This window comes from Manis pentadactyla, chromosome 14 (assembly GCF_030020395.1).
Source record: "Manis pentadactyla isolate mManPen7 chromosome 14, mManPen7.hap1, whole genome shotgun sequence".
NCBI classification, from domain to species: domain Eukaryota; kingdom Metazoa; phylum Chordata; class Mammalia; order Pholidota; family Manidae; genus Manis; species Manis pentadactyla.
Window position 1 is genome coordinate 16363020 of NC_080032.1, and position 24747 is coordinate 16387766.

Consider the following 24747-nt stretch of genomic DNA (forward strand, 5'->3'; position numbering starts at 1 on the left):
CGCTCAGACTTAAAGGGCAGCACAGTAATTGGAATGGGAAATGATTTTAAAACACTAGAGAAAACATGTATAGTGTTTAGAACACAGATTTCGTCAGCAGGAATTTAAAAAGTTGACAAGGGAGCGTTTTCTGAGCTTGAAATCCTGTAATCTTATGAAAAGGAATAGGATCAAATTGTGTTCCTGAAATGAAACAATTTCTTCATAAAAACACTAAGTTGTCTATGTCCGTAAACTTTAGGGTTTAGGGTAGCTTTACTTACAGTATTGAAATAATATATCCAGTTTCACAAAAATACAAAGAATGGACCTGACTAACATGATGTACTTTCACCCCTGGCAGGCAACATCTTTCAGCTTGGGTCAAGATGGGTCTCTATCACAAGTTGCCCAGGTCAAAGTCCACTTTATTTTGGCGATCAGTTCACACAGGATCTTTAAAACATGTCGCCCTGAAAAAGAGTATATTGAATAGTCTTAATGAAGCTAACAAGAGTTCCCGTACAACACAAGTTCCTGTTCCTACTGTCCTACGATTATCAAAAACCACAAACTGATTATTTCTAAAGCTCTACCAGATTGTGCCTCAACAGCGTTGAATGCTTAGGGGAGCAGAGAATACGCCTAGCACACAGTTTTGTTGTTGTTGTTGTTGTCCAACATTTAAGTGACGTCCGTTGAATGTAATGCAAGGGAAGGCAACTCCCTTGCCAAAAATACAAAAGCTGAAATCCAGGAAACATTCACAAGTCCAGAGTGAATAAATTATCTATTAAATTAATTCATGGCAGAAATAAATTAGAAAGCTGTGCAAGGTCTACCGGATGAATGGGGACCTCCTCAAAGGTTCTAACAGGGTGGTCTCGGGAAGTCCCAGAGGGCCTTGGCTTCTGGGAGTCTCCCAAGAAAAGTAAAGGAGCAGGGAGGAGTGCCTCGAACTTTGACCCCAGAGCAGCACAAACAAGACAGACCGCACCCCAGGCGGGCCCGTGGGTAACTGAAGCTGCAAGGTCTTCCGTGTCGGAGGAAGCCCCACCCCACTCCATCCCGCCCACCGACAGCTTCACCAATCCTCAGGCATCATTGACCGCTCGGCTTCCCAGGCATCGCCAGTCAAGTACCTATATCCGGCCCCAGGCTTATGCCCCGCGATCAGGGAAGGTCAGTAGAGAGCCTATCGGAACCGAGCTGGGGGCGTGGCCTGGGGGTAGGGGGCGGGCGGACGGAGACAGTGGGGCGGAGCGCACTCAACGCAGTCGGGTGCGATTGGCCACCCCTGGCAGGAGCCGCACCTCGGACAGCAGCAGCGGCGGTCGCGGGAGGGTCCGTGTGGCGCTTGGCGGCGGCGGCAGGGTCCTGCGTGAGAGAGTGGGACGGAACGCGGGGACCGCGGGTGGAGGTTCCGTGCTGCCGGACTGACACTCGGCGACCGGACCTGGGGATCCGCCGGGGGACCAGCGTCAAAAGAGCGACCCGGGAACAAGTGTGGAGAGGAAGCGGCGGTGGCGACGCCGGGCCCGGGGGTGGTGACAGCAGGTCTAAGGTGAGAGCACCGGGGCGCGGGGCGGTGACAGAGTGAGCCGAGACGAGGGACCCTGGGCCGAGTGAGGCCGGCGAGGACCCGCGTGAGGGGAGTTCCGGGAGTGGGCCGGACGGTCTGGACTGTGGGAGGAGACCCCCCAAAGGGGCTGGCACCCAGGTCTGAGGGGGGACCCCGAGAGCGGCCGGGACAGCGGGTCTGGGGAGGGGACCCCGAGAGGGGCTGGCACCGCAAGTCTGAGGAGGGGACCCCGAGAGGGGCTGGCACCGCAGGTCTGAAGAGAGGACCCCGAGAGGGGCCGGGACAGCAGGTCTGAGGAGGGGACCCCGAGAGGGGCTGGCATCGAGGATCTGAGAAGGGGACCCCGAGAGGGGCTGGGACAGCGGATCTGAAACGGAGTCCCCGAGGAAAGTAGAACAGCGCGTCCGATGAGGGGACCCCCCGAGGAGCCAGGACAGCAGGGCTGATGGGGGAAGGGGACCCTGGGAGGGCTTGTGTCAGCGGGTGTGAGGCGGACCGGAGAGGGGCTCGTGAGAGAGCGGGTGGAGGCGCGGCCCCGGCCTGCGTGTGATTGCTGAACCGGGGTCGGGGTCGCCGCGCGAAGAGTTGGGACAGCTCGCGGCACAGAGAGGAGGGGAGGGTGCCGCTCCCAGGGTCTGCGGGCAGCCGATCTTCCTAACGGTGGTGTGAGACGTGAGGCAGCCTGAGCCCCCGTGACTCTGTGGGTGAATCTGTAGAACAGAGATTATGTAATGAAACCTCTCCGAAGTAGAACGAACGCAGGGACTGGAGGGTCTGGCAGAAGCACAGAGATCTTGGAATGGAAAGAGCGAGAGATGGACTGATGGACCTCACTTCTCTGGCCCCTGGTTTCTGATTTGTTTCTCGGTTTGGCGTGGATGCCTTGAAAGCAAGGGGTTTCCTGACCTTAAGAGCGTAATCGGAAAGTGAAAAGTTGGAGAGGGCTTCTTCAACCCACCACAAACAAGTTGAGAGAAAGGGATCCATTTGGAGACCAGTGTTTTGGATTAATTAGGATGTTTATTTTGATAGACCCTGTGTTTTTCATTTTAGATCAAGGAGCTAAGAAACGTTTTGGGAGCACACCAGTATCATTGTTTACAATGCAGATTTAAAGGAACTATATGCTAAGTTTGTTTAACTTTGATGTGTTGGAAATAATTGGAAGGTCAAACTAAATTTGAAGAGGTACTGGAGTCGCTGAACTAAAGGCACTTTCCGATTAGATTTCTCATCCTAAAAGCTACCGTCAGGACAGCTTTAGACATAATTTCAGAGCAAGCAAAGGAGAGAGATAAGCCTATTTAAACCAGACACTGTATGCCCTGGTGGGAGGCAAAGGTATATCTATTAAAATGCTGAAACACATAGTGGAAAGCAATAGCGGGTGGGGATTGATGGGGCAGCCTCCTACTTTGAGGAATGTGAAAATTAAACTAATGACCAGGCTAGCTGTACGCAGTACTTAGGGTATGTTAATACTGCCCTGACTACCTTTCAAATATTCTCTTGAATGCACCTGCTTTGTTATGGTTATACCCAGCAGTTTTGCATTTAAATTTTTTAACCTCTTTTTCTCTGTGTGTGGCTTCTCACCACTTCTCTTTGCGACTGGTTTCTTTTTTATAAACGCAGACTTAGAAAATGATGGTTTGGTGAAAATAGTGGGGAATGTAATTACTAAGTCATTTCACAGTTACTTAGATATTCTTTGTTTCGGGGTTAGAATAGGTCTTATTAGAAGCCTTTGCCCAAATTTAGTAAGGGGCAGCTTCAACTAAGAGAAAGGAAGGGATGCTGCATTATTTCCCAAAGACTTCATGTAAAAGCCTTACAGATAACTGCCTATTTAAATCTAAGATAAAAATGACCAAAGTCATTTCCATCAAACAGGTAGAGGACATACATCATTTGGGGATTTTATTTGATAGTACCTGATACAGAGCAGATCTTATATATGGCTTCAGAGAGTGGACCTTAATGTGGTTATGAAAATTCCACAAGCAGAAGTCCTCCCCTAAGAAATAAAAGTTACGGAGATGAGAAGAACAGCAGCAGTAAATACAAATTTAAAATATGAGACACTATAATACATTTAAGATGTATTAAAGTAATTTTTTACATTAAGTTTATTTTTCTGGAACCCTAGGTAGAATTCAAGTAAAAATAAGTTCAGTTAACTCAAGAGGTTATTTTATAAGGGGCATATACTTATTATGTAGTGTGTATAACATATATGAAATGGTGTGTAGAAGGACTGGGAATCTCAGTACCAATAAAAAAAAGCAGATTAGCTCTTTCATTGTACTTGTTAGCTCATTTTTGACTGGAACAAATGGTAGTTTCTTCAAAGAGAACATTAAATTTAATTCCTTGTAAGAAAATCAAGTGTTTTTATTCTCCCCTGAGTGATTACTAAAGCAGTTATTCAACCACATTATGTTATGGTATTGATCCAGAGACCATGAAGAAAGATTCATAGTAATAAGATTTTTAGCGAGAGGAAAAGCCTATAACTGTTTATTCCTGGGGTAGAGATGGGGGGAGGGTAGGAATTCTGTGGGAATGTATATTCATTTGTTTCACAAAACAAAACTGTGCTAAGAGAAACTATAAACAAGTGAAGTCATTGCACCTGTGCTCATTTACGTTGTTTCTTTTCAATTAAAAAATATAATCAAAAGATTAAAAAGGAGCCTTCCATTTCCATATGAATGGTTATAGCAACCATAGAATGTAAGTTCTTTTTGGTCTGGAGTTCTTAGACTATTGTTAGTCTTAGCCAGATACAAGTACTGCCTAGTAAATACAATAACCCATTTTACACTTTCTTTACCACTTGAGTCATATACTGTCAAACCATTGTAATGTCAGAGTCTACCTTGATACCTAATTTGGTTTAATGTTTAAACCAACCTAAGTAAAAGTTCTCATTGCTTGCTAGTGTTCATATTTGTTGGTCTCAGTAGTATAGGAGAATGAATGAAACTATCTGTGCTTTTATTTTAGTCTTAGTTAAAATCTTCTTTCCTTTATGACCTTTTCCTTCAATCTTTGTTTCTTCCCTCACCCAAAAAGAAACAGACTAACAGATAGAAAGCTTCCATCTAAGAATGCTTTGTGATTTTTCCCAAGAGAAGTCATCTTCTCAGCAGACCTCTCTTCGATCTTCAGTGAGAGATTGCTCGATCAGAGGAGATTCTCTCAATCAGAGAGAGTAGTTTTGAACTAGTAGTATTGAGTTGTGGGAAACTGGACAATTGAATTTCAGCAGTAGGGAGTTTAGTTTGTGATTATTTAGCTTTATCATCTGTTTAATTGGTTGTTTTGTTATTTGTGAGGATATGTTAAAAGTTTATTACTGTTTCTTTGACTCATCTTAATTTGTAAAAAAAAAGTGGTATCTGTCTATAATTATAGGTTAGACATGATAAATTTATGAACCACAGTGTAATCTAACTCATTTCCAAGCTATGGGCACCAAATTAAAAACAGCTATTAGAATTTTTATGATAACCAATAGGAATTACATTGATTCCTTTTTTTTATTCTAGGTATGTTGATAAAGTTACCTAAATACTTTATAAATCAGCCTAATGTATTTTTTTCTGTCTGGCCAGAAACTTGTTAAAGACATTGAAGTATATTTAAAGCCTAAATTATTCCTGTTTTACAGCAAAATGACTTAGGGATCAGTTTCTTAATTTGTTTGCATGTTTAAGAGGTTGAACTAAGAAACAGCATGATACATTGGAAAGAGAAAAGGCTTTAGACTCAGAGAGACCTAGGTATCTATTTTTGCTTTGTCACCACACCAGCTCTCTTACCCCAGGAAAGTTAGTTTAAGTCTTAAAGCTCTCCATTCTCTTCATTTGTAAAATAAGACTATGTACCTCACAGGATTATATAAGGAATAAATGAAGCAATTTGAGCAAAGCACCAAGCATAGTGACAGCTGTATCCAATTGTTTAATAAATGGTAGCTGTTTATTATTTTAATCACATGAAACAATTTTTTATTGCTGTTTTTTTCTGTACTACCAGTATTAATCATTTGCTGAATACCATGGCTTCTGACTCCAAAAAGAATACTGTAATTAATTGTTTCACACATAGGGAAATTGAGACTTAGTGAGTATAAATGACTTCCCAAGGTCATACAATGACAAACTTGACCAGTGACCTAAATTGGGTTTTTCAACTCAGTACAGTTTTCCTCTTTATACCTTTCAATGGTCCACAAAGGAGCTACAGAGTGCCTTAATAAGGTGCTAGGGAAGGACTGCAAGGACAGTTTTCCAGTCTCCTTTTTTTTTTTTTTTGTCTTTCCTATATACAAGGTTACTCTCTTATTCTCCCTAAAGTAGAGCTCTGATTTTTGTTACTCATATGTTCAAACCATTTAGTAGTTTCCCAAGACCTGAATTCAGTTTAGATTTGTCAACCTGTTTTTAGATTCCTGTCACCCCATAATCCATACATGTATCTCCTGTGTCCCAACCAAAGCAGCTTGCTTACTCGCCAAGCACTTACTGATTTGCAGCCTTCAGGTTTTTGTTCCTGCTGTTTCTGTTCCCTAGAATGCTTTCTGTTCCTCATTTTCCAAAACTACCTCTAATGCCATCTTTCAAGAGCCTTTCTCTGAATCATCCTCCTTGCTACTCTGTCCTTTGAATTCCCTAAGTGCTTGCTTTGTATGTTTTCCTATTACACTAGACTTCTCTCTGATTCACATTATAGGAATTGGCCTTGTCTTATCATTTCTACATGTCTATCTTCTTGATTTTAAAAGGACAGTGTCTTACACATCTAACCAAGTGTCTTCCAACTGGTATCTGCTCAATAAATATTTGTTAAATTATGTTTACCTTTAATACTTACTTTAGTTTACCTTTACTACTCAAATATAGTTATTGCTGCTGTGAAGATAACAAGTTTTTTTTTTCCCCTCAAAATCCCCTGAAATGATAACATGAGGGAGAGAATAGTAGATTCCAGCATGCATGCTCCTTGGAAATGCTCTTGCCCAGCTCTCACCATAAGGTTTCAATGGGAGCTGCTCTCTTCTTCCAGATCTGTCCAACAGGGATAATTCTAAAATGAGAATTCACTTCTGACCCTGACAGTTGGTCAATTCAGTGCCAGTAAAAGCAAGTATTTGGCTACTTGTATGCTCATATTCAGTAAGATAATACTCCCTCTAGTGACCTTGGGGAATTGTTATTTTTGTTTCCTTAGGTAATGTTTTTATGTGAATGGGATCTAACTTCAGATCTTTGGAAGTTTGCTTTCCTTTCTGTAGGTATTAGCAACAAATGAAACAAGATTATTATTTGCAACAGAAGGTGGTAGTTCACTTGAGTCGGAGGTTAAGAGGCTGGGAGAGCTCTAATACTCTGGGCTTCCAAAGCCAAGTTCCATATTTTGTGATATAAGCAATTTGCAACCGTGAACAAGTAAACCTATTGTTTTTTATTGAAGTATAGTTGATATACAATATTATTATCGGCTTCAAGTGTACAACTAGTAATTCAACAGTTATCTACATTATTAAATGCTCCCCCAACTAGTGTCAACATAGAAAGATGTTACCAAATTATTGACTGTATTCTCTATGCTGTGCTTTCATCCCCACGACTAATTTATTTTATGATTGAGATTTTGTGCCTCTTTATCCCCTTCACCTATTTTACCCACTCCCACCAAATAAACTTACTGTTAACCCTGTTTTCATATTGCATTTTATTCCATAGTGCTTAACTACCTTCTGACATACTAAGTATTTTGTCTTATTTCCCTACACTAAAATGTAGACTCTGTGAAAGCAAAGATTTCATTTTATTCATTCCTGAATCCCCAACTCAGAACACAGTGCATAGCATATAGCAGGTGTTCAATAAATATTTGTTGAATGACCAAATAGATAAGTTTGGCTTTTGGAATTCCTCCATTTTGTTGGCTGAAAAGAAGGTTTTGTTTTTTTAAACATAGAAAGTAAAATCCTAAGGAAGTAAAAGATAGCTTGGGCAGTACAGTTTATCTGTGCATTTTACTCTCTCTGGGTTTTACGTTTTTCTTTGAGCAGCCTTGAATTTACTTAATTTCTGTTTTATTGAATATAAATAAAAGTCATTCCTACCACCACACCATACATTCAAGATGACTGTGTCTCACTCTGGCTAAATTATAAGAAAGCTGTGTTCATTGTAACAAAATCGAATGGTAGCTTGCTGACATGGTCCTTGGGCATTACAGGCTAATAAGACCAAAATTATAATAAAATTCAGTACAGTACAGGGCATTAAAAGCACTTCACTTGTTTCTCTTAGATGCTGATATTAACCCTAAAAAATTGGTCAAATCAAACTTCTGATGTTAATTTGGGGTTCAGTTTTCTGCATAGACAAGTAATTGGATTTGAAATGTGTTTTAAGCCTGAATTAAAACAACTTAGTCACTGGTGAATCATGGTGAGAAGTTTTTCCTTTTCTCTGTGGAACATATGCCATTGCCTCTAATCTGGCCTTTTTGAAACATTGAAAACAAAGAATCCTACTTTTTATATGAGGTTCTAGAAATGTTATTTGGGGTTTAAGGTGGTAACCTTACCTGCAGTGCTTTTTTTGTAATGAATATTACACGATAGACTTTCCACATTTCTATACAAATTTTTTTGCTCTATTCCTTTATGAAGGTTTTCTAATTATATATGAAATTGTCAAAAGTATATTAGATAGCATATGAATAACCACAGGGACTTGGTCTTTCTGTTCATTACTGTATTCCTAGTGCCTAGAACAGTGGTTTGCATTGAGGAAGCAACTATTGCATATTATTTGAATGAAGTCACATCTATTCTTAATAACAGCATATCTCAGAAAAATAATGAAAGTCTGTTGAAATAAAGTTTCCCCAGCCTTTTCAAATTAGGTAACCATCAATTCACAATCAGTCTAATATGGGCGATTCTTGGTAGTAGTCCTAAGTAGTTCTGCCGTAATACTGCTTAGCATTGATTGTGCCAACCTGAAATCTCCTTTAGTGGTTCACTTACAAAAGGAAGGGCAAATCGGCAACACCCATAGGCACTTGTACCTGTGGGAACCAATGGGAGTTGTAACAGGAAGTACTTCAGCTTGCAATACTGATAGTAATGTGCGGCGCCCAGGTCACACTGTTTTTATCTGCCGTTCCTTATTAAGATTGTAAAAGGCTTCTTGGAGTTTTTTAATATGTAAGTTTAAAAGAGATTTAACTTTAAATCTGAAAATTAAAACATGAATGGTTATTTGCATTGTCTTCGTTATCAAGGAATTGGTGAGTTGTCCTCCTTTAAGTATGTTCTTTCTTTAGATTCTCAAGTTGTGTGCTGTGAAACCTCACTCTAGCATACTGGGAGGGGGGAGATGGAAGGAACATAGATGTAAAATAATTAAAACTTGAGATGATATTATTATCAGTGATAATAAATAGTTCTGAAATTTACGTGATACCACAAATGGCAGGCATTGATAGAATTTTGTGGAGTTTACATGAGATTTTTCTAGCTTGAGCAAATTTCCCTCTTTTGTAGGGCCTGGGGAAAAAAAAATCAGAAGTTTTTAGAAAATTCTTTCCAAAATGTCAAGCTTTATAAAAATGCTGGTGTCGTTAACTGTCTGACCAGGAAGTACTCTCTTTATGCCTCATTTATAAAACTGTCTATAACTTCCTCTCTCGGGTTAAAGGTGCTGATAGCATGGTGGTGTTCTTACTACTTGAGTCGAGTTCAGTTTTGTTTCCTAAGTGAGTTAAGAGGCAGCTTTTTAAAGAAAGCCATTTCTGGGGCAATCTTACTTACTGCTGTACTAAATAAAGAATTTTTAAAGTCTGTATATGTTGAAGTGGAAATGTAGGACATGCATTTGAGAAGATCTGTGAGTAAGCATGGTGTTTTGTTTTACAGTTTATTATAAATATAGTTTGTGTCTAAACATTGCTAATAAACTGTTGAATTTCATGTGAGTATGTATTGCCTTAGCTCAAAGACCAGTTGAGAGTAATCAACCTCTAAAGTCACTGGATCCATATGCTTTACTTACTTTAATTTGTGATTTGATATTCTACAAGTAAATAATAGTGGGAATATTTTTCAAAAATTGTTTGACTTTTCCTTTTTTCTGGATAAGATAAACACTATGCTGTAAATAAAGTATCAACCTTGTCAGAAGATTCTTTTAAACAAAGATTTTAAAGAAACTAAAGGCCATGTTTATTAAATGGATGCAGCTTATGCTAATGAATATTACTATAAAACTATTTCAAAATTAAGCTACTCAAAATGGCACACTATTCATCTTAGAGACCTTTAAAAAAACAAAGCCACGTCCTATTTTTCTTCTTTTACAGAAAGGGAAAATAGGATAGAACAATTTCTTGAATGTAATACCAAATTTAAAGACAGAAAAGTCAGATTTGATCACATTTACTTTGCTTTGCAATTTTTTTTTTTTTAGTGCACAAGGCTAGTAACTTATTAAGATAAAAAAATCTTAGCCATGAGGTAATAATTTATGGAACTACTATAGTCCATAAAATGAAATCAGATGAAGTGTGACAGTAGATAATTTCTTAATTGAACATCAAATAGTTTTGTGTGTTAAAAAGGTAATGTAAAATATTTTATAAACCAGAAAAACAAATATAATAGTTTCTTTACCAACTGCACTAGGCTCTTGGAACATTTGAAGTCTCTATTCTTTCTAATGCAAAAGAAAGGAAATTAAAACTTTCAAATAATCTTTGAAATGTGATGTCATTTGTGTGTCTTTTTTAAGATTTATGTACATTAAAGACTTATAGGTACAAATTATGTAAATTTCAGATTTCATAGGTAGGGAGGCCTTTTATAATGTTACACTAGAACTCCAGAACTATCCCAGTCATAACTTGGATGGGGGTGGGACAGAGGAAGCTAGTGAAGCTTCACAGTACTCAGATTATTGCAGATTATATGGTTGCCTGCCAAAACGCCTTTAGTTGAAGGGAAAAGTGGAAGTTACTAAATACATCCATTAACTTGTGTATGTTTATTTAACATAACTGTTTGCTGGTTTCATACACAGACAAATTTTAAACTTCTGACTTACTTGACATGTGCTTCATGTTCTATTCTTTAGTTTGCCGTGGTCATATTCCTTATCTATCATCTGCAGGATCACATGGACCCTTCTGTGGAAGACCACATGTTAGAAAAGTGAGGAATGAGGGGAGGTGGGATTTTAAATATAACTGCTTTATTTTCTAGGTAAAAGTATTGCAGAATTAAAAATGTAAGGTGTCCCATCTATTTAGACAATTTGTATAAAATACTAATAAAATAATTATATCTTGTGAAAGAGTTTGGGGTTCTCAGTTGTTCTGGTTCAGTTTGAAATTGAGATTTTTACTATTGCAACATAAAAGGAAGCTTCATGGAGGAAATATGACATCTCTGCCCAGATGCATAAGGAGGGAATTACAGTGAGGAGTTATTTTTAGAAGTGTCTCCTTGTGAATATATTTTATGTCTGAGAAGTAACTTTATAAATTCAGTTTCTATTTCAGCGTCACTGGTAGGCATTACATTGATTGTTCAGGTAATTGGGCAGTCTATTAAGAAAATACTCTTAAAAGCATTTTGATGTCATCAACCAGCCTAGTTAGTCTGACCTAAGTAGCAGCATTTTTTTAAAATGTGACTAAATTGAGAAGATACAGGATGCTGTCAATATCTCATATCTTACTATTCAAATAGTAATGTGTGTCCTACTAAAAAAGGGGACATTTAACTCCCATTTCATAGCAGTGTCCCACGCTCCTTCAGAAATAGACTACAGTGTTTCCAGTATTAGGAAAGGTTAGAAGTGAGTCAAAGATCTATCTATTTGTATCCCTGACAGTTCTTAGAACCGATGCTCCTCTTTTTTACACAGAGATAAGCAAGTTCAGGTTCCTTATATCTCTTACTTTTGGTTTCCGTCACATAAGTTTGGGGTCAGCAGTATAATCTAATGATTAACATAAGTATATCAGATGAACATGTTGGTCATGTACTAGCTCACTAGTTTTAATGACCTTGTACAAATCTCTTAACCCTCAAAGCCTCAGTTTCTTCATCTGTAAAATGGGCATAACCATAGTACCCTACCTTATAGAATTGTTGTGAAGATTACATGAGGTGATGTATGAAAAGCACAAGTTTGGTCACACATTGTAAAGGAAGAGCTTATAGTGAGTGATAGTAGATATGGTTATTTTTTGACATTTCAGTTCTTTACAGTTCTACCAGAAAATGATGATGGGAAGAGATACAAAACAGTACATGCAATCATGTATAGATAATAGAAGTATTTAGAAAGTACAGTGGAGCACATGAATGAAGTCTATAGATCTCATTTACACCACTCCTCTTAGGACATTAGGTACTACCCATACTAAGGGGAGGTAGGAGAAGAGTTGACTATAGATTTAATTAATCATTAGTTCAGAAAATTAGTTACTCTGCCAAATTTAGCTTCAGCAACATTTTTCTCTTCGTTTTTCACTTCAGAGCATTTCCTCCCAAATTGATAGCACAATATAAGAAAGCAACATGGCAAAGTATTGATTTCTTAATTCATTTTCTCAAGAGAGTTTGTTTTATCCTGACTGGATCACTATCAGATAGTCAGGACTATGTGTCAAGGTTTTGGATCAGCTGAAAAAAATTTGGGGGTTTATTTTTTTTTTTTTGGAGTGGGGAAGGAGAGTGGAACCAGACAATAAAGAATATACATTTGCGTATAAAGAAGAATGTTCTTCTGTTTTCACTATTTTAGTCTCTGGGGGTCATATCCTGTAATGGGTCAGTTAACTTTGTGTATTGAAAAAAAGCTAATTATTACATAAGCACATTTTCATGGGGCTCTGCTAGCAAAGCTGATGTGAGATTTGAGGACACCTACAGTAAATTCACTAAACAAAACAAAGAAATTACTTATAGAGTACTTGAAAAATATTTAGGCTTTGTGAGTATATTCTAGTGCTTGAAATTTCCAGGTGTTAATCTATAGTACAACCCCTTTACCTAGTAGGCAGCCTCTGCTTTAGTCATGGCTCGTCCTTGTTTCCGGTGCCCACTAATTTCTCAAGGTCCGTCACATTGCCACCAAAGTACACTGTCTCTCTGTGTACCTATCGTGCACAGACCCTTATCACCTCATTCCTGGGTTACCACAATCACCTTCCTTCATTTCCATCTGTCTTTTCCAAGCCATCCTGATTAACTTTTAAATGCTGCTACTTTCAGCATGTCACTCCCATTTTCAGAAAGTTTCATTGGTTGCCTGTTTTCCACCACATTTAATCTAGCCTCTTCTGCCTGACTTTAAACACCCTTTCAAATCTGTCCCATATTAGTTATCCAGCTTCGTTTCCTACATTCTTTGGCCCATTCTTTCTGATCTATTTAAGTCAGTCTGTCTCTCAAACACACCATACTCCTTCAACTTTGCACCTTTGATACTGTTACTTCACTCAAAAAGCCCTCCTCCCTTCTCTCTACCTACTCAGATTTTACCTTTTCTTCAAGACTGTGCAAGCTTTTCCTATTTCAAGTTTTACTGTTTTGCTGCAAACTCCCAGGTGATTTTTAAATTAGCCAACCTGTGAACAAAAATTTACATAGTATTTTACATCATTCACTGTTTTGTCTTCACTGATGATGTAAACAGTTTGAATATAAAGATCATTTCTGACAGTTAAATCTTTCACAGTTCCTAGCTATTACTGAGGAACCTGACTTTGACTTGAAGGAAAATAAAAGAAAATAAGTCTATTTTGTCATGCTTTTCCACAGTAAATCCAACTATCCTGGGATTATTGAAGGGTCCAGAGTATTTTTCCTGTTTGGATCAGGTCTTTCACCTCATTTACAGAAAAACTGGAAGCTAACAAAGACAATTTCATGATTGGTTTTAGATTGACAAGTTTGCTTTTCCTTATGAGAAATTGTGTGTGTGTGTGTGTGTGTGTGTGTGTGTGTATATATATATATATATATATATGATTTTGTTTCCTTTCTTAAAATGATATAGCCAGCTGCACTTGGAAAGATTTACTTTTGATATTACAGAATTTCCCCATCCTGTCATTATAGATTAAATATGATCAATACATTTTATATAACCAAGAAGTGTTCTTACCCAATTCTTTAAGTAGCCTAAGTATGATTAAGTGCCTACTGTGTGTAAGGTTAGACTCAGTGAAGGGATACTGAAATTATTTACATATTATCCCTGCCCTCAAAAAACTATTAGGGAAAGCAGAATATATGCTCAGAAGGTTAAAAATAATACTTGCTACCTCAAGTGGATGTCTGTTGCCTTAATTCTGTCTCCTGTCTTTTGAAATAATACATGCCACTTGAATGAAAACTTTTTTAAATGTTTTACTCTTCTTTATTTTTTCCCTGTTTTATTAAGGTATAATTGAAGTATAATATTGTACTAGTCCATGATGTACAATATAATGATTTGATATATGCATATATTGTGAAATGATTACCACAATAAGTTAGCATTAATCACCTCACATAGTTATAATTTAGCACTAATCACCTCATATAGTTATAATTTTTTTCCTCATAATGAGAACTTTTAAGATTTATTTTCTTTGCAACTTTCAAATATACAGTACAGTACTTTTAACTATAATCACCATGCTGAATATTACATCCCAGCACTTATTTATCTTATAACTGTAAGTTTTCACCTTATGATCATCTTTACCCATTTCCCCCACCCTGCACCCCCTGCCTCTGGCATCTACCAATCTGTTCTCTGTATCTGTGAGTTTAGTTTTTGGTTTTTTTAAACTCTACAAATAAGTAAGATCATACAGGATTTGTCTTTCTCTCTCTGACTTATTTCACTTTGCATAATGCCCTCAAGGTCCATCCATGTTGTTGCAAATGGCAGGGTTTCCTTTTTTAATAGCTGAATAATATTCCATTTATGTATCATATTTTCTTTATCCACTTATCTGTTGAACATTTAGACTGTTTCCATGTCTTGGCTATTATAAATAATGCTGCAGTGAACATGGGAGAGCAGATATCTTTTTGAGATAGTGATTGCAAGTTCTTTGGATGTATACCCAGAAGTGGAACTGCTGGACCTTATGGTATTTTTGAGGAATTCCCATACTGCTTTCCACAGTGGCTACACCAATTTACCTTCCTATTTTTTTTATACATGCCTCCTTTGTATTGATGCCAAAGAGCATATAGGACACTGAAATGAAAACTTTCAAAATGCAAAATGTTTTATATATGTAAAAGTACATATATTTGGGAGTGTCTAGTTAATGCTTTGGGTTTTGTGTTGATGCTTGGTTGTAGAAGCAGTGAGTAACAATGTACTCTTTATTCATTTATTTATTTAGTAAATATTTACTGAATATCTACTTGTGTCAGGCCTTGTACTAGTGTTGAATAGAAATGTGTCTTTTCTTTAACTAATAAAACTTATTTGGTTAATACAATGCTGTAGATATCCATATTATGCTTAAAAAATACATAGAAAGGGCACTGAATCATTCCCTATTCTAATTACCTAAACTAGTCTACAAAATATCTATTTTTGATTCTTGGTTATGCTTCAGATTTACCTTGTAAATTTAGATCAGTCATTTAAACTTGTCACTCTACAGGGTGGAAATAATGATAATGACAATTGCCTGATTAGTGAGTGCTTTCTTGGTTCCAGATATTGCAATACGTGCATTATATAACAAACATGTCAATGAATCTTACAACTCCTATTGTGTAGGTGGCATACACACACACACTTTACAGTGGAATATACTGATACTCAGCAAGGTTAGGCGTTTACCCAGCATCAGGGGAAGAACCTAGACTTACACTCAATTCTATGCCTTTGTTCATAATTGTCATGCCATTCTACCTTTCATTGTGAAGATTAGAATTAAATAACTTTATAAAGTACTGTGTTATTAGTGCCCACAGGATAAGTGCCACCAATCCAAGAAGCCATTCATATGTCATATATGACAATAAAAGTTGGCTAGATAGCATGCCAATGATAAAAAATTGCAATTATGGACTATTCAATACATTTTAGGATTTTAAACAATTATTTTAAGTATACATAATAAAATAAGGTTTACAATTGTAAAGGGCTTTAGAGTTTACATAATGATTTTACATTATTTCGTGAGTCTTGCAACTTTGTGAGGCATTTTGTTCTGCCTTTATAGATGAGACCATTGAGACCTAGGGAAGTTAAGCAATGCCCTTAACAGATCATACAGCTGATAAGTGGCAGAATTAACTTAAACCTAGATTTGTTGATTCAAACAAAGGTCAAACCTCTTCTCTATTATACCACAAATCCAAATCAAGTTATTTGGAAGACCAAACTCACAACTGTTTTTTCTTCTAGTTTAGATAAAATTCATATAACATATAAACCATAAAACTCTTAGAAGAAAACATAGGCAAAAATCTCTTGAATATAAACATGAGCAACTTTTTCCTGAATGTATCTCCTTGGGCAAGGGAAACAAAATAAAAAATCAACAAATAGGACTATATCGTGCTAAAAAGCTTCTGTACAGCAAAGGACAACATCAGTAGAACAAAAAGGCATCTTACAGCGTGGGAGAATATATTTGTAAATGACATATCCAACAAGGGGTTAACATCCAAAATATATTAAAGAACTCATACGCCTCGACACCCAAAAAGCAAATAACCCTATTAAAAAATGGGCAGAGGATATGAACAGACAGTTATGAACAGACAGTTCTCCAAAGAAGAAATTCAGATACCCAACAGGCACATGAAAAGATGTTCCACATTGCTAATCATCAGGGAAGTGCAAATTAAAACCACAATGAGATATCACCTCACACCAGTTAGGATGGCCAATCTAGAAAAGACTAGGAACAACAAATGCCGGTGAGGATGCAGAGAAAAGGGAACCCTCCTTCACTGCTGGTGGGAATGTAAACTAGTTCAACCGTTGTGGAAAGCAGTATGGAGGTTCCTCAAAAAACTCAAAAAAGAAATACCATTTGACCCAGGAATTCCACTCCTAGGAATTTACCATAAGAATTCAAGATCCCAGTTTCAAAAAGACATATGCACCCCTGTGTTTATAGCAGCACTATTTACAATAGCCAAGAAATGGAAGCAACCTAAGTGTCCATCAGTAGATAAATAGATAAATAAGATGTGGTACATATACACAATGGAGTATTATTCAGCCATAGGAAGAAAACAAATCCTACCATTTGCAACAACATGGATGGAGCTAGAGGGTATTATACTCAGTGAAATAAGCCAGGCAGAGAAAGACAAGTACCAGATGATTTCACTCATCTGTGGAGCATAAGAACAAAGCAAAAACTGAAGGAACAAAACAGCAGCAGACTCACAGAACCCAAGAATGGACTAACAGTTACTAAAGGGAAAGGGACTGGGGAGGGTGAGTGGGAAGGGAGGGAGAAGGGGAATAAGAGGCATTATGATTAGCACACATAACGTAGGGGGTGCTCAGGGAAGGCAGTATAACACAGAGAAGACAAGTAGTGACTCTATAGCATCTTACTACACTGATGGACAGTGACTGTAATGGGATGTGTGGTGGGGACTTGATAATGGGGGAATCTAGTAACCACAATGTTGCTCATGTGATTATATATTAATGATGTCAAAATTTTAAAAAATATCTGGAGAACTATAAAAAAAGCACACACAGATACAGACTGGAAAGAAAACACTATCTTCACAGATACTATAAGAGTATGAATGTTACGTTCTTCTGCATTTTTTAGTATTTTAAACATTTTTATAATAAATTTTGTCTTTGTGTGATAACTATCACTTAAAAAAATCCATGTAACATAAAATTCATCATTTTGCAGTGTACAATTCAAGTTTTTAGTGTATATACAATGTTATGCAACCATTACCACTGTCTAAATCTGGAACACTTCCATCACCCCAAAAAGAAACCTTGCACTTGTTTGCAGTTACTCCCATTTACCCTCCCCACCCACACCCACCCCCAACCCCACAACTGCTAACTTTTCTTTCTGTATCTATGGATTTGCCTGTTGTAAACATTTCCTATAAATGGAATTCTACAGTATGTGGCCTTTTGTGTCTGACTTACCTACTTAGCATAATGTTTTCTAGGGTCATCCATGTTATAGCATTTATCAGTGCTTCATTCCTTTTTTATGGCTGAATAATATTCCATTGCATAACTTCTCCACATTTTGTTTATCCATTCATCAGTTGATGAACGTTTGAGTTTTTTCACTATTTGGCTATTATGAATAATGCTGCTGTGTATATTCTTGCACAATTTTTTTTGTGAACATATATGTTCAATTCTCTTGGGTGTATACCTGGAAGACAAATTGTTTGTAATTATTCTTTGTAAAAGTAATTCAGATGAAAGTGCTTTGAAGTGATTTCTCTTGAGTTTTATTCAGTAACTCCCCCCCCCCCACACACACACATACACACATACACATACTGTTTATTTAGCCAACTTGTTTCCCAGATCTTTTCTTCAGAAAGATCTAAGGCAGAGGCAAACATTAGCTCAGATCCTGGTCAAGTAGTCTTTAATTCTAAATGAATATGATCTGAGTTAATACTGCCTACTACATTGAAGACACTCTGGAGGACAGATAAGTATATAAGATTCCTACTACTAGTCATTCAATTAATGGGATTAAGAAATATCCCTGTCCTTTGAGAGCAAGGCAGAATGGCATCAATGCTACAGTAAAGTTAAGTACTTTCTATATGTGAAAAAGGAAGAAAGAGATTACTTCTGTACTCCAGAGATGGGGTAACTTAGAGATAAAATTTGAACTGAGTCTTGAATACTGGCCAGCTTTTTTAGAAGGTGTGGTGGGATATAATCAATGCATTTTTTAGCATAGTATAGACGTTGTGAATAAAGTATAGGATGCTTACAGATAGTGGCAGGTCAAAGAGCCTGAATCACATTCCAAGTGGTTTTAACTTTGAGCAGTAAATAGTAGGGAGCCATTTAAGGTGTTTGAATAGAAGAAACTAATGCAATCAGAAACTTTGAAAGATTACTCAGTCAATAGTTTGTTGAATGACTTAAAGGAAGAAAGAGATTGGGAGTAAGAACTCTACTGGTAATGAGGTTCTGGAACTAGGCCAGCCTCAATGCAAAGAAGAAAAGCTGCTTGCAAGAAATTTATTGAGGCCATTAACAGCCTGAGAGAGATAGCTGAAAGCATAAGAGTGAATCAGCTAACTAAGGAAAAATGTAGTGACTGGAGAAGAGGCCCACCACAGGCTCTTGTGTTAAAAGGGGAGAGGAGGAGAAGCCAAGAGAGGTGGGTCGAAAAGGAACACATAAAGGAAAGTGCTGCACAAACCAAGAAACAAGAGCCATGTAAGGAGGCGCTACATAAAGGTTATGGAGGGATACAACCTAAGAAGAATCCTACTGGATTTAGAGATTAGGATAGTGGAGCTAGTGAGTTTTTTAGTTCCAGTGCATCTTTCCATCAGGGAAAGTTCCCTTTCCTCTCCTCAGTAAACATTGTAGGCCAGGAGTCAGGGGAGAGCAATGAAAGGGTTAACAAAAATAAGAGGAGTGAATTAATGAAATGAGAAGGTAGTAGGACACAGAATCGAGGCCAGTTTTTGGTGGTGCTGGGGAGAGGTGGTTAACCTGAAAAAGAAAGACTGCAGGATGAAGACAACTGTGCACACTGAGAGTTTTAAGATGGAATGAAAAATTGAGGAAGCTTACATTGAATGGCCTCCATGTCGAATTTATCATATTATTGCTTATTAGTAGCACTACAGATAGGCTAGTTAGAATTAGAAAATACCGTGAACTACCTCAGGCATATGTAGAAAGATTGAATTCTGTCTTTCTGTTCTATATAAATGGTTCATTCATTTAGCTATGTGACTGTGTTTTTAAATACATTTTCCTCCCCAAAGCATAGGAACACAACGCAATATACAGACTACTAGTTAGGCTCCTTGAGTCTATTTTTTGCTAATTGTTCAAGCTGTGTAATTTGAGGGCTAATAATAGTGAGAACTCAAGTACAGCATTTTGTTTAAAAATTGGTTCACACTCCTCAGTTTGAATTTTTATAAATAAATGTTTTATTCTCTCTAGAAGGTGCCCCAAACTAATATTATTGTATTTTCTATAGAACAGAAGTATGTTGGTGATCTGTTCTGTAGTGTAGCAGACCCTGTAGATACATTTTAATCTGCACAATTTTACTTGGTTAAAGGTAATGGTGATGAATATATATCACTTTGAAATTATAAATCCTGTTATATGATGTTGCAAATCAGATCCTTATTAGTCCTGAAGTTGGGACTTTCCAGCAAGATGACTTGTTGGTAAATGAGTAGCTATGGAAGTAAGATCTTCATCCCCCTTAACATTTTCTCCTCTTTCCCACAAAATGGTGGGAAGCCACTGACCCAAGATAGTTCTTTTTATATTATTTTTAACAACTATATAAGTAATAACATCCTTTTTGTTTTAATAAATAGAAAATACAGACAAGTAATTAGAAGAAAGTATGTTCCATACCCAAATACATTTTCACATATAACTTCCCAGACTTTTTTATAGATTTTTAAAAAATAGTAAATAGGAAGGTTTTATACATATATTGTTTTAGAAGCTGCTTTTCTTTTTTTACTTTAATAGTATATCATTATATCATATCAACAGATATTCATATTTCATGGCTAAATATATACTGCTTCCACATCATTTTCCAGCCAGGTTTGTTGTATGGATATACTGAGATTTTCTTTTTTAGTTTTAATTCTTACAAATTATTCTAAAAAACTCCTTTGTTATTGTTTCGGTCTCCAGTACAACTCTAGGTTTCTTTTCAATCATAGGAGATTCTACAGCACTGATACTATAAGAACTTGGTTTCCAAGAACATGGCTTAATTTTGTTTTTTCAAATAGGGTGGGTGAATAGCATTATTTTACCATATGTCCCAACAAAGGCTCCCATTGCTTAAGAATATGTTCCTTTTTTTCCTCTATCCACCAGAAACACAATCTAGTAGTGTCTGACAGGTTTATCAACGTGTTAACAAGGACTTAAAGGGATGCATACTTATCTCCCTAAACACATGGCTCTTTGCTCGGCCTTCATCTGCTCCAGAGGAACTCAAGCTCCCCTTTTTCCCTTAGACTATCACCAGCCTTCCTTCCTCTTATATTCTTGCCTATTCAGGATTTTTTTGTTTAAGTTTTACATTCAGACCTCTTAGTTATGAGCCTTTGTTTTTATTGCAATATAGTTGATACACAGTATTGATTTTAGATGTACAACAGTGATTCAATAAATATGTACATTACTAAATGCTCACCATGGTAAGTGTAGTTACACCTTGCTACCATACCAAGATAGGACAATATTATTGGTTATATTCTCTGTGCTGTACTTCTATCCCTGTGACTAATTTATTTTATATTTTGAAGTGTGTACCTCTTTATCCCCTTCACCTGTTTTACCCGTGCCTCCATCTCCTCCCTATGGTAAACAACAGTCTGTTGTCTATATTTATGGGTCTATTTTTTGTTTTGTTTTTTATATTCCACATATAAGTAAAATCAGATGGTATTTCTCTTTCTCTGTCTGACTTGTTTCACTTAGCATGAGCCTTTTGAAATCACCATTAAGAGGTGAGGGACTCTGGATTCATCCAAAGTAACCAATTACTACAGTCATTTAATTAATGTTTCTTGTCTGTTATTGTGAAGACTGTAGTTCAGCCTCCTTAATTTAACCTATTCTACTTTGTATTTTTTCTTTATTTTGTCCTGATCTGTCCCTAAAAAATAGATATTTTCATTCTCATCTTACTGAAAGTTTTACTTCAAGTTTGTATCACTACAGTACATATGAATACAAGTTTAGAGAAGCTGCTTCCAAAAAGTAGATACGGTTCAGTAGGCTTAGTTTTTAACATTTTATTTAATGATTAGGTGATTGCGTAGAATAAGCTTATAAAATCCGCTAAGTGATCTTGAACTGACTAGCATCTTAAAAAAACAAATCAAAATTTTAATTATCCTTGACAGGTGAAGGGGTGCATGGGTATTAACAAGAGGAAATTGACTACAGGACATGTACTGAAAGATTCAATGAAGGACTAAAAAAAGTGTAAATATAATGGAGTATTCAGACTTTGAAAAAGTATAACAGAAAGAAATAAACAGTGTAAAGTATGGGAAAGTAAACTATTATCATTTAAAAAACTGTAATACTTATTAATAGTATTATTAATAGATCATGACTTATTTTGCAGTTAAGAAGGGGCCTTATTTTTAATTTTTTTTAGATAAATTCTTTCCATTCTTTTCTAATATGTATTGAAAGAGAAGAGGAGAGAGAGGAGGGAGAGATGCATGCAAGTGATAAGAAAACAGGACTATAAGATCAAAAGGCTCTAATTGCCATATATCTTTCATGTTATTGAACATACTGGAAAGTGGTAGTGCTGATACCACATTTCTTAGATGGGATTTCCATCCTTGTGAGCCAAGTAGGATGGATGTTTGTGTTAGAATGTAGTAGTCCATCTGTTCTGTTTATTAACAGAGATTTATGCCTGTATTTCTATATACTACCTGAAGAAATCAACTCTATAATTGTTTTGCCTGAGTCCAGTGGATTATATTTACTATGACACCTGTTTTCACCTTGTTTTTAAAAAAATCAAAAATTTGAATTTTTGTATTTTGATAAATAAGAAAAAAATTGGGGCTGTACACAGAATAAAGGGCAATTAGTACAGTAGAGACTCTGGGAGGAAAAGAGTGAAGCCAGTATAAACAGAAGTAAACAAGATTAGAAGTCAGCCCATTGTCAATGTTCTAAATTTGTAAAGTTCATACAGTGTTTCTTACGTTGTAGAACCTGGAACATTAAGTTCTAGAGAATCTTTACAAGATTCTGTGAGTTTAAAAGAAGACGTTAATTCTCAAAAATTCCCATCTGCAAATTACTATCTTTAAGTACTTCCTTTAAACTAAATGTATTAGGTTTAATTTGATATCATTCTGACACTTTATTCTACAGTTTGCTAATGCACCTAATGCAGGTCCCCACACATACCAAATGCCCAGTAAGTACTTTTACTTATCATTCTGGACATTCTAAGTCCTAGGTTTAATCTTAAGTGTCACATATATGGAGTGCACTGAAACTCATGAATTTCCATAGCAAATTTTTGTCTTTGATTAATTAATTTACTCCACAGTGAAGTACTCTCTAGACTTTACCAATAGATGTGAAAGGAACCACTATTTAATTTTTTTAAAACCCAAGAAACACTGTTAGAACTTAATATGCAAATTTCAAAAATCCTAATGATTTCTAATGGGGGTTTACAATGTCTAACAAGAGAGTACCATCAGGTATTTTATATTACATATTTTACTTACTGATATGTATACAGATTTATAACTCTTTGCTATAGTATTACCTGAGTAAAGAGTCTGGCACTTACAATGTTAATTTCTGAAGGCTTCTGTGGGTGATACACTGCTAACTTTTATTATTTCAAATCTTGAACTAAATGTGCTTCTTGTGTAACAGGATCTTTTTAACATGGAGAAAATATTAACTTTACCAAGCTTTATAAAAGGATAAAATTCAGTTATTTTATGTGCTAATAAAACTTTGACTTATCATATTTACATAGTAGTGTCTGCTAACAAATTAGAACATAGTCTATAACTGTCACGAGGTTGATTCCTCATGCTGGCTCTCTCACTGGAAACACCAATATTACAATAGTCTCAAAGCTGCCTACTCTCTGAGATGAGGAAGCCATCTTATCCCTCCCAACTCTGTGATTTCTAGCTAATTTCAAATGAAAGAGGGTATTTGGCTAAAGTAAAACAGTGAAAAAATGAAAACAAGCAGATGAGAGATTACAGAAGAGTTTTGTTAGTGTAATTTAGTGGACTTCCTTGATAAAAGTCTTATTAAAACCATTATCATGGACAGTTCAGTAGTTAACATTGTGAAGAAGGAAGTGTGTTGAAAAAGGCAAAAAAATGAAATTAACACTTCCCTACCCTTCTTTTTTCTAAATTTGTTTAGTTTGACCGCATGCCCATACATTTGTAGCACACATATCAACACTGGCATGCTAGGGTAACTTAATCTGGTTATTCACTCCTTTGATTTTAGATCTAATTATTTAATTTCACTAGCACTTCAAAGTTAAATTTAAAAAATAAATTATTGCCATTAAAATAAAATTTGCACAGATCTACTAACCACCTAATTTGAACTCATATAGAAAACAACAGAATTAAAAAAAATTATGAGGCAATCTTGGAAATTTGAAATTTTGACCTTATATTTGATGATATTAAAGTTTTACTGTTAAATTTTAGGTATATTAGTGGTATACTTATTTTTTATTTTTTTATCTTTTAAACTTTAATTTTTTTATTAAGGTATTATTGATATACACTCTTATGAAGGTCTCACATGAAAAAACTGTGGTTACTAAATTTACCCATATTATCAAGTCCCCATCTATACTTAGTATTTTTTTAAAGTAGTTCTTTTATAATAAGGGGAATGTAGTAACCACAATGTTGCTCATATGAAATCTGAGCATAAGATTATATATCAATGACACCTTAATAAAAAATAATAATAAATAAATTTTTTAAAAAGGGAGAAAGATTAAATGTCATCTTCTCAGTGGGTCTTTCTGGTTTATCCCAAATAAAACTGCAATTCTCTTAAAAAAAAAAAGTAGTTCTTTTAGACATACAGTTTGAAATGTTCATGGATGAAATGGTATATCCAGAATTTATTTCAGAATAATGGAGGTTGGAATAGGGAAGTGGGTGGACAATGAGTTGATAATTTAAAGCTGGACATCAGGTAGTTCATTATATTGTTCTATCAATTTTTCTTTGTTTTCTTTATGCTCTGTTAACTTTTCTGTATGTTTTCCATATAAAAATTTTCAAAAAGTAACATTTAGTGCCCCTCTATGTTTTGGATAGAAACCTAAATAGTTTTCTATCCAAAATTATTTAAGGTCTTTATTCCTTCTAGATGAAAGAAAATCACTAC

At 36.3% G+C, this 24747-nt stretch overlaps 1 protein-coding gene across 3 annotated transcripts in view; it reads left to right on the top strand.

The window, feature by feature from the left end:
• Positions 1–1259: 1259 nt before the first annotated feature.
• Positions 1260–24747, top strand: part of TAOK3 (TAO kinase 3) — a 174575-nt gene continuing 151087 nt past the window's right edge. Inside the window, exon 1 of one of the 3 annotated variants that reach the window (XM_036929330.2) lies at positions 1260–1543. The gene's annotated coding sequence lies outside the window, so the exon portion shown is untranslated. Of the gene's footprint in view, positions 1544–8249; positions 8879–24747 lie in introns of those variants that run through there. The other 2 variants (XM_036929331.2, XM_036929332.2) reach the window with 2 other exon arrangements.